At 43.1% G+C, this 14,254-nt stretch overlaps 1 protein-coding gene across 14 annotated transcripts in view; it reads left to right on the forward strand.

Moving 5' to 3' along the window:
• The window catches only part of JADE1 (jade family PHD finger 1), a 169,066-nt gene that overhangs the window by 89,495 nt on the left and 65,317 nt on the right, over positions 1-14,254 (forward strand). The window contains exon 1 of one of the 14 annotated variants that reach the window (XM_083519952.1): positions 13,773-14,246. The exons of 12 other annotated variants lie outside the window; for them this stretch is intronic. The gene's annotated coding sequence lies outside the window, so the exon portion shown is untranslated. Of the gene's footprint in view, positions 1-13,772; positions 14,247-14,254 lie in introns of those variants that run through there. One more of the 14 variants, XM_083519959.1, reaches the window with a different exon arrangement.

The following is a 14,254-nucleotide window of genomic DNA, read 5'->3' on the forward strand; positions in this document are numbered from 1 at the left end:
GGAGGCGTGCATGGTGCTTTGACTTGTGACCCTGAACCTGCTCTGTGGGGTAGAGAAAGCTCCTGCTGATGCTGCTAGCTGATTATACAGTCTGTTTTCTTTATTCAGGAAAACACGCATCCATATACACTGTTTCCCCCTTCTAGATGCCAAATCAGTGACAGCATCAAACTCACAGTCACAATACATTTAAAACAAACAAATGAAATATTACTTCCCTCCTGTTTAATAAAATTATGTTTTATTGCCATTGAAGAAGAATAAATGGTGAAGTCAAGTATCAATAATATACATCAATAGTTTGAGCAAGTTTAATTCCAGTTGACAACTGGCATTTGCAGTGCTCTTTAAATGTAGCAAGCTCCCTAGTAAATGTAACTAATGCAGGTAATAAATGCACAAGTGTTAGTCACACACTGTAGGAAAGCAAGCAAGATGCTTTTGTAAGTGGTGTGGCTTTAGGCTCTGCATCTGAAGGAACAGATGTTGATCCATTACCACAAATCTGCCAGTGCAAACAGATCATGCATTTTCTTTAAAAACAAGAATACATGTAAGGTCAAAGGCAAAGAATATGTTTATACAAAGCTCAGTTTACTTGAATCGGTATTTAATATATATTTCTACTGTAAATGGTTCTGGCCAGTTACACTAGTGAGTGATGCAGTGTGGGCTTACAGCTGTGTTCATTACAGAATCTTTATGTAGAGCTGAAATTGCTTTGCTTTACTGTTTAACTATTGGACTTCCAAAACAGATGTTATGAGAGAGGTCCATGATTGGATCTTCTGACTTTAAAAATGAAATAAAGCACTGGATTGGAGGACCAGCTGCAGCAGCACTGTGGGAAAGGGTTAATCCAGTGTTTCCCAACCGGTGTGCCGCGGCACACTACTGTGCCGTGAGACACCGGCTGGTGTGCCGTGGGAGGGAGGCGGGCGAGTCGGGCGGCGAGAGGCGGCGGCGGCGGCGGCGAGGATCCGCGTCGAGCCGGGGGCGGCTCCGCGGTGGTGGTGCCGAGCGGCGGGGCAGCTCGCGCAAAAGGGAGGCGCGCGAGACAGCGGAGGAGGAGGAGGCCGGCATGTCCGGGCAGCAGCAGCAACAGCAGCAGCAGCAACTCCCGGCGACGGCTCCTCCTCCGCCCGCTATCGCCGCCGCCGCCTCAGCTGCCCTCGCTCTGCTGCCTCCTCCCACCCCGGCAAGGGGAAGGGAAAAAATGTTCACTTTTGTGCGTCCCCCCCCGCGTGACGCTGCGCGCTGACGTCACGGGGCGGGGCTTTAATGGTGGTGTGCCGCGAGATTTTTTTCCGGTAAGCAGGTGTGCCGTTGCCCAAAAACGTTTGGGAAACACTGGGTTAATCCTTCCTTAGGCACCGTTCCTGAAAATGGTATGAAGAGAAAGGATTAAATAGATATTTAATCTATTTTCTGGCACTTTTACCCTGATTTAATCCTGTACTGCTTTTAAATTGTTGCTGTTGTTTTAAAAAAATGGAAGACTTGATTGTAAACCTGATCTCCCAATTTATTAAAACAACAACAACAATAATAACTTAGAATCATAGAATCTTAGAGTTGGAAGGGACCCAAGGGTCATCTGTTTAGTCCCTAAGCAGGTATGTAATTATTTATTTTCACAGGCTTCATCTCCTTTTTCTTTGAGGCTTTCTTTTTTTGGGTGTGCACATGTGTTCTTATATGCACAATTTTACTTCTGTTAATTATGTATTATTTTTATTTAAAAATAAAAAAGAGGGAAGGAAGGATCAGCACCTCAGTTTCCTGTAAATTCTCGACCACCATAAGATTGGCAGACACGTTTTTTAAAGCATGTGTGCTTACCCCTTTGCAACACTTGGACACATGTGGATCTCCCTGGCAAAGGAACTAAGATCTCCCTGTTGCCATTTACTTTGTAAGTAACCTTGTCATTTAAATTGCAAGATTACTCAGGAAAGGTGACTGCATCGTAGCATAGATTATTTTGTTTTGGAAAAAGTAATTTTTCTTCAATCTGAGTGACACATGGATGAATCACTCACACTGAATTGCGTCAAGATTACATGTTATGATCATCAGTATATTAGCATGTGTGTGCGTTTTATATGGGCTTGTTTTTTTAAAAAAAGATACAGCTTTGTGACAAGAGAGAGTAGTCTTCTCTAGCAGTTAAGTACTGAATTTCTGAGCCAGGGTTAATAAGCTTCGCTTTTTATATACAGTTCCATTCTCATGTCCATGTCAGTTTGCTTTTGTGTCAGTACATCAGCATGTTGATTTGTTATTTGCTAGATGTGTGAAGTGACCTTGTACTTGGAACAATTGAGTCCCTCATCTTAATCTCACGTACGTCATTCTGCACTGGTGATGCGTTGACTGTGGTGGACCCAACAACTCCCAACGCTGGAAGTATACGTCTGGCAGTGTTTTGTTTTCTCTTTGTAAGTAGTTCTGGTGTGACAGGTCCAAACTGCACAAATTTCGAACTTGGCACAAGGGTTCCCGAAGTGGGGGCAGTGTTTTACATCAACATTGGGCCACTGGTGGACCAAACTGTGACTTTGGCATGACTTTACCTGATTTTTGGTGTGACGTGACCAAATTGCACTGAGCAAGATGTTTCTGATTACATCGTTTCTCAATTTGGCGTGATGGTTCCAACCTGCCCTAATTTGTATGGCTCTGAATATATTGTCACCCAATTTGGCACAAGAGTTCCCAAGGTGGAAAATACTGTCTTCATCTATGTTTGGATGTCAGAGGCCATGTTGAATCAATTTGGCGGACCAAATAAATCATGATTAAGCATTACCCCCACCACACACCAATTGATTTTGGGGGATGGGTGAGGTGTTCCCCAGGTCAGGTTGGAGCCCTGAGTTGGTGTGCATGTGTTTACAGCACTAAAAATCACAAATTATCAGTTTAAAAAAATCACAATATTTGTTGGTTTCTTTTAATTCCTGGGCAGCTTGAGGCACTTCTCAGTCAAGAATACAATTACACTCACAATAATATTACAACATATGACAGTTGTTGAAAGATAACCTTTCCCTTACTGTGGCTAGATGGTGTTTCTTTTAAAAAACAAAAACAAAAAACAAACCCAGAATTTAACTCTTATTAGTGTAAAGAAAAGAAAAGAAATAATTATCATTAAACTTCATAACACAGATGTGCTGTGCTTTGTTTATTCCCTAAGATGAGTAGGTCTTCGTTAACTTCTTTATGTGAGAAAACCAATTAAAATGTGACTACCATTTTCTAAAAATAAACAACAGAATGCTGAGGATAGACAATGACCATTTCTTTTAATGGTAAACATGAACACTTTGAAGGAATTCCTACAACTAGAGATTAGATTCTGGCTATAAATTTGACATTGTTGGACAGGGCAGGGTGGTGGTTTTTGTTTTTGTTTGTTTTGGTTTTTTGTCCTTTACATTTTTACATGCTTTATAACATGTTTCTAACCCTGAAGGCAAAAGTGCTGGTGGAGGGAAAATTTCCAAGAATCTGGCTTTAAAGGTTGGATGGGTGGAGAGAGGAGATAGCTAAGACTTAAAGGAGGGCATGACTGAGGTTGAGCAGCAGGGGAAAAGTCAACTTTATTAGCTCGGTGTTCATTTTCATGGCATGAGATTCTTCAGGGATTAATGTGAAATATTTCAGATGTAAAAGACGAAATGAATGTTATCAAGTAAGAATGATATACAGCAAAATAAAGGAATGAAAAGGATTTAGCAGATCTTACTCTTCACTGTTACATATTCCAGTAACAGCTCTGGGTGTGTGTATACACACACACACACACATGTTAGCAGTCAGTGTGGTGGGGCAGAGCTGCAGATGCCTTTCTGTGGCATTGGCATCGCTGCAGCTTACCTAGCTGGTGCTAGGGCAGGGCAGCAGCAAGGTCAGGCCTGCATGATTGTACTGGTGGGACAGCTGGATTGGGTCCACCAATATGCCTGTGCAGCCTCAACCTCTCTGCCCCACCCCACTTAATCCCTGTGCTGTCCGGATAAGTTGCAGTGAGTACTTTTTGCTTTTTCTTCCTGTAAGAACCAGTGTGGTGTAGTGATTAGCGTAACAGCCTAGGATCTGGGAGACCAGGGTTCAAATCAGCCATGATACTCACTAGGTTAGCTTGGACCAGTCATAGTCTCTCAATCTAACCTTCTTCACAGGGTTGTTGTGAAGATAAAAAATGAGGAGAACTGTGTATGCCACCTGAGTGCCCTAGACGAAATGTGGGTAAATAAATAAATAAATAAATAAATAAATAAATAAATAAATAAGTGTGTGTGTGTGTGTGTGTGTGTGAGAGAGAGAGAGAGAGAGAGAGAGAGAGAGAGAGAGAGAGAGACAGAACAAACAAACAAACAAACAACATCTTTAGGGGGTCCTTCCCCCTCCTGCCTGGAGATGACAAGATGGCTGCAATCCTGAAACCACTTAACATTCAACCTGTTTTAGTTGCTTAACTGTGCAATCCTACACAGAAGCAAGCCCCATTGAATTCAGCGCTCCAGTAAATGTTTATTGCCCTATTGAATACTGTAGAATTTACTTCTCAGTAAGCATGCATAGGATTCAATGTATGGGGCTTGCTTTTGAAGCATATGCTTTTCAGAGCTGCAGTGTTGTATGGTAGAGGTAGTCGTCTCCTATCAAAACTAGGCTAATTTAGAAGCAGCTTAATAATTTTAATACTTGGAGCAGTTCACAGCAAGCCCCAAGCCTCACTATTTGGGTATTGCACCAGACTAACCAGGATCTCTGCCTAGGCCTTGATTGAGAATTGCTAATGGTATCTTTACAGAGATAAAGGAGAATTTCTGCTTTAAATCTGTTTGGGTGGAAAATATTTCATTATCAGGAATGACCTTGGCTGCTCTGGTTTATCTCAATGGTATGTGCCTTAGAGACATAGGATGTGTCCGTCAGGATCAAGTTTTGATTAGCTGGATAGTTAGAGGGGCAAGCGTAGTAAAATGTTTATTTTCCATCCATTTCTACTCCTTATCTCTTAGTACCTAAACAGACAAGGACCTTAATTTCTTGGCTTTGCAAATGCTCTATTTGTTTCATTCTCAGTTTTCACAGGAGCTTGAATGATAGTTCTCGGGGTTTAACTTTCAAAGCCCAGCCATGCTAGAAGGTCAGCAATCAGGTACATCTGCATCATTGTCTTTCTCTTTATATTTCTGTTCACTTTTTCAAGCATTTCCTCTGTATCTCTGTCTTGATCATGAGCTGTACTTTGCATCTGGCAGTTCTTTAAAATGAATGTGTAGAAGAGCAATGGTAGCAGTGTATTTTCACACAGCAACAATGTCTCTAGATAGCTGCTCTGCATTATCACTGCTCTTCATTTTTCTGTGCTTCATGTTGTGAAGAGCTATGTTCTGTTCCCTACAGGATGTGATGGAGTGCAGCGATTAAGGACCCTTCAAGTAGTTATTACTGTGTAGGGCTGGTCCTTAGGCCAGTGGTTTTCAACCAGTGTGCTGTGGCACCCTGGGGTGCCTTGAATGAAGGTCAGGGGTGTTGTGGGCAACACAGGCCTCTGTCCCTCTTTCCTTCCTTCCTCTTATACCCTCTCATGTCTCTGCCTCCCAAAGGCTTGCACAGCTGTTTGTTGCAGTAGCCCTGGCTACAAGCTCCCCAGGAAATGGTGCGTCTGGGGCTGGCCAGGAGGTGCTGGTTGCCTGGAGCTGAGGTGGCTCAGAGACCAGGGGAGGCTGTGGCAACTACCTGGAGGATTCCCAAGGAGGGGAGAGGAGGCTGAGGGAACACTTCACAATGGAGGGTGTTCGAAAAAGGGTGAGAGGCTGCCAGCTCAACCGAGCTCCTGAGCCCCACAAGGGTGCCACAGAAATAATGCAGTTGGTCAAGGGAGCTGTGGACTCAAAAAGGTTGATTCCAGGAGTTGTAAACAGGCAGCAAATTGTTATTTCCACCCTCCCGTTGTTGTTGTTGTCTACTCCCAGGGAGAGGCATTTGTCTCTAGGACCAAAAGGTCAGCCTTGCATGTGACCCACTTTGATTTATGGGCAGGGGGTATATTTTCAGTTTTTCCTCAACTGGCAAAATGTCTTGGGCCAGACCTATTTGTTTTGGACTACAACTACCACCAGCTCAAACTGCAGTGGACGCTGCCCCATTAGGACAAATGAGACACTGCCCCACCAGCCAGCCTGTTCCCACTTGCCCACTTAAAACCAGTCCATGGGATGGCACTGCCTGTCAACTTCCTCTTCCTTCGTCTCAGTGTTGCCCTTGTAGAATTCAGTAGGGAGGATGGGGACATGTCAGTAGTTCTGGTTCCAGCTACTGTTGGTCTCCCTGCCTTCTGCCCAGTGAGCAGCAGCCACTGCAGCCCAGCCAGCATGGCCAATGCTCAGGGATGCTGGGAGCTGCAATCTAGAACATCTGGAGAGCCATAGGTTACCCATCCCTGAGCTATCAGTGCCAGTAACTAACACCAAATTGAGGAAGTGCAAATCTTGTAACACTCCAAACCACCTACTAGCAGTAAAGTATTACTAATATTGCTGCTAAGGCAGAAGTTGTCAGTGTGGTGCCTGTGGACAGAGATGCACCTGCATAAGCCTTCCCTGGCACCAGAAAAGCCCTCTTCCCCTGCTGAGTATAGATTGTGGTATGTGCTTGGTTGAAGTTTGAGTGTTGCCCATGGCAGTTTCTCTGGTTTGCAAATGTTGTTGTTGTTGGTTGTTATTTATTGAATTTATATAACACCCTATACCTGAAGGTCTAGGGCGGTTCACAGAACATATATCCATGGGCCCCAAAAGGTTGGTGACTTCTGTATGAAGGTTAGCTTTTGAGCATTTCCTCATGAGGATAGCTGACCCTCAGTCACATGAATCATGTGTAGGCATTATTCTATAATTCCTCAGAGAGTGCATGGTTTTTGTATCTGCACTTATAATTATGGCAAACCCAGGGCAACAGATCCTTAGATATGTTTCGCCTTGGCATTTCCTCCCACCATGGCTGCTGCGTAGGTCATAATTCTACTTGTTGCAAAGCTATGTGCTGGTTATCTTTGCTACAACATCAAACTCCATGCCTTGTGTTCAGATGGTTATGTACAATGACTCTAGGCAGCTCTATTCTCAAAAGAGCTATGCTGGATTGAAATATGAATGAGGTTTGCATTGGCAAAGCAGAATGATGCTGCCAGCCAAGTCAATGGTTCAACTACCATTGTTTCCAAGACTGCTTCACTTTCACTCTCAGCCTTCCATTTTTCTGCTTTCCAATATGTGTTTCTACACCATGCAGATATAACTATTTTTATTCCTTTAGTTGACAGCAAGAGAATGCTGTTTTGTAACTCAAGCCTCTGTACTAGCTAATGAGCCACATTTTCAATGTTCATGCATTTCATGAAGGAAAGAGTGGTAGAATTCCAGCTGGTCATGCTTACACACATCTCTGGCCTAGGAGCATCTAGGGGAAGAGGAAGAGATTCTGGTGTGAACTGCATTCCCAAAAGCAAGGTAAACTGAAAAGCAAGCAAACTCACAAAAAAGGAAGAGAATTGTCCTCTAATTCAGGATGGAGGTATCTGTCAAGTTCACCAGCATTTTAGTGTTCATTTCTCCTAATATGCACATTTTTGCAATTAAATAGGCCTAATATGTGTGCCATATTCACCAATATATGCATTTTTATCCACACATGCATTTGTGCACATATTTTTGTGTTGGAGAACTGCATCACAAAATTTAGAGGGCTTTCAAATTTCAAAGATTAGCTGCATTTTTGCTTGCATATAATTTCAGGAAATGTGAATTAAGTATTCATGCAAATAGCATTGAGTGAGAGAAAGCAGGGATGAGTTTGATAAGCTCCACCCTCTCATTGCAGTCACAATTACCTTCCACAAATTAGAGGGCAAGCTTCTGAAGCATGGCGACTCCTGTACTTGTGGAAGACCAGGTTTCTTAATGGCACCTGGAGCCTCCACAAGTGTCATAAAAGTCTTCATGGGCATCAGGTTGGTGACTTCTGCTCTAATGAACCAGGCCGCCACTGACTTTAATTGCGGTGTAGGAGAAATGAAGAGTGGAAACAATGCAACACACTAAAATATTAGAATTCAACATTGGCTATTCATTGTTTGTAGTCATGTTTCAATGATATTTTCTCAGTTAAGAATGTATACTAATAACTTGGGGCATCAGTCACAAGGAGCCCTAATTCTGCCCATACTGTGCATACCTATAAAATCTGGCACTGTGGTGTGCATATAATTAAAGATTACACAGGTTAATTTTTCAGCTGTTCCTAATGGTGGTCCTTGTCACAGGGCTGGATTTTTTTAAAAAATCTGTGTCATCTATATGTGATGAATCCTGGCTAGTATTTGTGTCTCTAATCAAAAAGCCACATTTTCTTCTTTGCCAGCATACAGTAGTACCTCGGGTTAAGTACTTAATTTGTTCCAGAGGCCTGTATTTAACCTGAAACTGTTCTTAACCTGAAGCACCACTTTAGCTAATGGGGCCTTCTGCTGCTGCTGCGCCACCGGAGCCCAATTTCTGTTCTCATCCTGAAGCAAAGTTCTTCACCTGAAGCACTATTTCTGGGTTAGCAGAGTCTGTAACCTGAAGCGTATGTAACCTGAGGTACCACTGTATATGCAGAAAGACAGTCTTCACTCTGAACATGAAATCTGCAGTGTCTGCTCATGTTCATTCAGGCTGGTGACTCCTTTTTGTTTCAGAAAGGTGCCACCATGTTCTTAGCTGAGGAAAAATTAAAGCTCAGGACCAGGGGAGCAGAGGAGAGATTCTCTTCTTGTTCTCACATACAGTAATTACTCTGCAGGTATATGGTTTGGTCAGGGAACTGCTCCGTAGCCTACTCAGCATGAGAGTTAATTTGGTCCTGAGCTGAAATAGCAATCCTGCCTTTAATTACAAACAAAACACACTGGGTTGATCTTCCCAATATCCTCAATATCTCACCAACCAGACATCCCAGCTGACCTTACAAACATGGTAAGACAATAGCCTTCTTAATGCATTTTTAACCCATTTTTAAGTAAACATGTGAGACAGGAACTAGTGCAGTAGCTTCAGCTCCATAAGGTTGGAAGGCAAACACTTGAAGTGCGGAGCCTCATGTACTCCCTGGAAAATCAGGGTACAAGCAAGCAAGCAAGCAAACAAACACACTAGGAAGAGCTCTCTATGAGTCCAGGAGGCTCCCTGCTTCAGACAGTCACACTTCAACTTGTGGGGGGAAGGAAGAATGTATAAAGAGAGCTGGTGATTTCCAGCATAGAGGTCCTCTTCAGATAGTATGTAGCTAATTAAGGTGTGGAAGGAAAAGGGGGCTTCAACATGCTGCCTTTATGCATTCATTGGTCCTTTGTATAGAGCTGTTGTGAATGCTACATGCAAATAGGCTCTATAGGAGTGATCTGTATCTTGCATTTTGCAGGGTAGCAGAGCAGTCACAAAACTTTCATGTGCATAGATGATGCACAGAATATCTAATCAATACATCAAGGTTGAGGTTGGATGTTTTCTGTTTTGTTTGAAAAATAGTTTACTTTGCTGAGACTGATTCTGACTCAAGCAAGAGATATCATTGAAGTGGCCTTTGACTTCCTTGACAGGAGATGTACTCTTTATCACCATTCTATTACTGAGCCTTCCCCCTCAGTAGTCACAAAAGTTCAATATTATTTCACGCCATCCTAATACAGCTCAGGAAAAGAGATGCTTCATTTGGACTTCTGCATCTCATTTATACATTTGTCAAACTCAGTGTAATTTCAATCTACTAGCCAGCCGCCTTGAACCATTTTAAAAAATAGTAAGCTGGAATATAAATCTCAATAATAAATAATAACAAATGAGACCGCCAATAAAAAGGGTGCATGGAGTGTTGCTTTTCCAAGATTCCAGCCAATAATGCCCTTTTCCAGGACAATCCTTCCCATTGCTGCTCCCTACTGGTTTTCTCTCCCCACCACCCAGCCACTCAGCATTCCATGCCCACTTCAGTATGCTCAGTCCTCATTGAAATTCCTTCGCCCCTAAATATTTTTGTATTTCTTGGGGTTCATTGCACCTGCTGATACACCCCTCTTGTACATGGTAGTTTGTATGTCTTGTTAACATAAATAGCCACACTCATAGAATGCTAGAAATCTCAGTACTTGAACCCGTAATAAAGGACTGTCTTAGACATTACAAAGATGAATAAGAGACCTGGCTCCTGCTTTCACTGGGAAAATGAAATTGGTTTCTGAATGTGTAACAAGTTTGCAATGTGTGTAGCAAAGGTGTAGGTGTATGATATGCTTGGATAAATTACTTAGCTTATTATAATATATAAAGAGCAATTCTTCTGCTGAATCACAGATGAGACAGAGCAAACAACAGCTCATACTTCCCTTTCTACATGTGTGTATGTGTGTAGGTGTGTAGCTGCTCCCAACTTTCTTCGTTTGGATGCCTTCTGGCATCACTGAATAAGGTGTGACTTTTTTGGCACATGGGTAAAAGGGTTGCCAGAGGGGGGATGCATTACCCTGTAATTAGTGCACGTTAACCATGCTAGAATATCTCTCCTCCCTCCCAGCAACCTTATTTTTTCATGTTGAGATTATGATAAACCTAGAGGAGCGTTCTTCTTTCATTTGGCAAGAGATGCTTTGAAAAAGACACATGCCTGCTTTTGCCCAGGGAAAAATGTAAATCCATTGATTAAGGAAACGTGTCTTAGGCCTGCCACTTTTGCATTTACATTCCATATTTTGGAATGCAAGAAATATTGGTGTAGTGATATCCGGGTGGACTGTGTCTCATTAGTGGGCTGTTAGCAGATGGTAGCAACAAAATACAAATATCTCAGGAGTTGAGGTTGCCTACTTTTTGAGCAACCCCTACTTCTGTGCCTTTTAACAGCAGCTGGATTCTCCTTTCTCCATGCTGTGAGAATCTTGAGCTGCTAATTTCTGCATCTCATGCTACTGTTAAAAGTGAGAGAAAATGGCATGGCACTTCCTCTCTGTCCCTCCTGCATTAGATGACAAACCAACATAGGGCTCAGTTCTAGGACAGAGATAATGTATCAATGGCTACAAGCCATGGTGGCTAATTGTTATGGGATTGGAGGATCAGTATGGGTTATATCTGTGGGTCCCTTCCAGGCTTGTGATTCTGCATCAATGAAGTTTTGAATCTAGTAGAAGAGGTCACCGAATGGGTCAGAACAGTTCCTTAACTGTCTGGTTAAATGCTACCATGTACATGTGCAAAGAGGCTGCCCAGTAGCCATAGAGACAAATGGAGGTAGCTCTCCCCACCTCCCAATTTGTTGGAAACAACATCACCTTGCTAAGCTGGACCCAAAGCTATGGCTTGGTGATCTCCCTGGGAACCTAACTGGGAGGCAAGATTTGTGGAGTGCTAATACTATGAGCCATTCCATCCTATATTCTAAAGACACTACCATCTCTGTTGACTGTCATTCCAAGAAAACCAAACCTCTGAGGCCCTGCATAACATAAAGCTCCAGGCTGATCAGGAGCTTGGAGCACTTTCTCTACAAGGAAAGGCTAAAAGGTTTAGGAGTTGATTTTGTCTACTATTGTTTTAGAATATAAACAAGACAACAAAAGAGGGGCATACATGATAGTGGTTTTTAGAACTAGGCATGCTTTGGAGAAAGTTGACAGCTAATATGAAAACTTAATGTTGTGGTGTAGTGGTTAAGAGCGGTAGTCACGTAATCTGGGAAACCGGGTTCGGGTCTCCGCTCCTCCACATGCAGCTGCTGGGTGACCTTGGGCCAGTCACACTTCTGTGAAGTCTCTCAGCCCCACTCACCTCACAGAGTGTTTGTTGTGGGGGAGGAAGGGAAAGGAGAATGTTAGCCGCTTTGAGACTCCTGAAGGGGAGTGAAAGGCGGGATATCAAATCCAAACTCTTCTTCTTCTTCTTAATGTAGGCTTCCAATGAAACACAACAATGAAAATGATTTCCTGCTGCAAAATATGGTGATAACCATCCACTTAGGTGACTTTAGAAGGGGACTAGGCAAATTCATGGGACGCAGGTGGCGCTGTGGTGTAAACCACTGAGCCTTGGGCTTGCTGATTGGAAGGTCGGCGGTTCGAATCCCTGCGATGGGGTTAGCTCCCATTGTTCGTTCCCAGCTCCTGCCAACCTAGCAGGTCGAGCAAGTAGATAAGTAGGTACCACTCTGGTGGGAAGGTAAACGTCATTTCTGTGTGCTGCTCTGGTTTCGCCAGAAGCGGTTTAGTCATGTTGGCCACATGACCCAGAAAAATTGTCTGCAGACAAACGCCGGCTCCCTCGGCCAGTAAAGTGAGAAGAGCGCCACAACCCCGAGTTGTTCGTGACTGGACTAAACTGTCAGGGGTCCTTTACCTTTTAGGCAAATCCATGAAGTAGAGACGTGTTAGGCTATTTGTCACGATGACAAGTTGGAACTGCAACATGAGCATGCTTTGTTTACTGTTCTCCTCTCACTCTAACAACAACAACAACAACAATTTATTTGTATTCTGCCCTCCCCGGCCAAAGCCGGGCTCACAGTGGCTAACAATAGGTATTCTGTTCCCTACCTCAATCAGTCAGCAATCTGTAGCTCAACCCTCACTGGGTTGTTTTTTTTGCTTCTACCATTATGTCCTGTCCCCTGATATTTTTTTATCTCTTCATTTACCTATAGACTTGAAGTAACCAATGTGTAGAGTGCTGGACTTGGATCATGGGGAACTGAAATCTATTTCTAGTTTAGCAATGGGCATTCTTGAGTGTTACTCTACATCTAAATTCTCCATCTGTAAAATGGGAAAAATCTCATGGTTTGCATTTCCACTGTTTGTAATTTGAATATATTGGCTAGAATGTCCATATATTAAAAAGTATGCTCTTACATGTTCTACCTACCATGAACAATATTTCACTTGTACAAAGAGAATACAGAGACTTAAATGTACATTTGGTGCCATGTATGAAAAGCCATTTTGGGCATGACCAGAGTGATACTTTCCTGTGGAGATGTTTCCAAACTCAAATGCAGAACTGGAATCTGGCACATTGTTTTGAGGGCTGATCTTGCTTCATGTCCTTAATAATACATCATGTTGAGCTGATACTGGTGCAGAATATGAGAGAGAGAGTGTGTGTGTTTTTGAAATGAACACTTATGGAGCTGTAAAACATTTGATGCAGAAAGCAGTATTTGGCTGAGTGGGTGATAAATTGAAACAATTTATAAAATTGTTACTGCTTTTAAAAACAAAAAGGAAAATCAACATATCCTTATAAATATAAATAACCACAACATTATAATGAAAGGCTGGATAACAGGTGAATGTCGTCCAGTTCAGAACTGGCCCCCTGGCATAGGAGCCCCCCTCCCAAATATTTTTAAGTCTCCAGCATCATACAGTTCTGGTACGCCCCAAGCAGAGAATGACATGCCTGTTAGCCATCTCTTGATTTTCTTATTATTGCTTTGGATGTTTCTCCTATTTTTTTTTTTAAAAAAAATCATTTCATTTTCCCATGGTGCATCCTTTGCAAAAGCAAGCAAGCAAAAGCCCAGGTGGCAGGCAATGCATAAGCCAGAGAGACTTCTCCTTTAAAAGAACTTGACAATTTTTGGAAGGCGTGAGATCCGTCTTCAACACCCACTGGCTGCTGTCCCTGCGTGAAATGCTCCTTCTTTTCCAAAGAGGCAGGTCCCTCGATGCAAACCTTCGGAACAGAGGGAGTCTCCTCCCTGCACAGTGTAAATGGAGCATGACATCTTCAGCTCTTTCAGGGCTGCAAGGAGTTAACGCAGACAGTTTCCAAGTGCGGTAGTGTCTCTCGTTCTCTTTCCTTGCCTCCTCCTCCCCACCCTGTTTCTCTCTTCTCTCCCCCCCCCCATTTCCCCCTAGTTTTGGCAGGGGATTAAAGTAGCTCCCCCCTGTGGCAGCAGTGACCCAGAAATGAGTTTGATTCACAGAGTCCTTCCTCCATAACAAGTAAAAACGTCAGTCAGAGCGAGAGTCTCTCTCTCTCTCTCCCTGTATATGTGTGTGCGTGTGTGTCTGAAGGGAGCCACAATCTGCTCCCACTCTCCAGTGCTTGTCTGAACTCATGAGGCAGCACAGACCCCTCCGTGCAGAGCAACTCCAACCTCACTGGCAACCATCGCAGCAGCAACAGCAGCAGGTAACTGC

The sequence above is a fragment of the Podarcis liolepis genome (assembly GCF_965112155.1).
Source record: "Podarcis liolepis genome assembly, chromosome: 9".
Taxonomy (NCBI): Eukaryota; Metazoa; Chordata; class Lepidosauria; order Squamata; family Lacertidae; genus Podarcis; species Podarcis liolepis.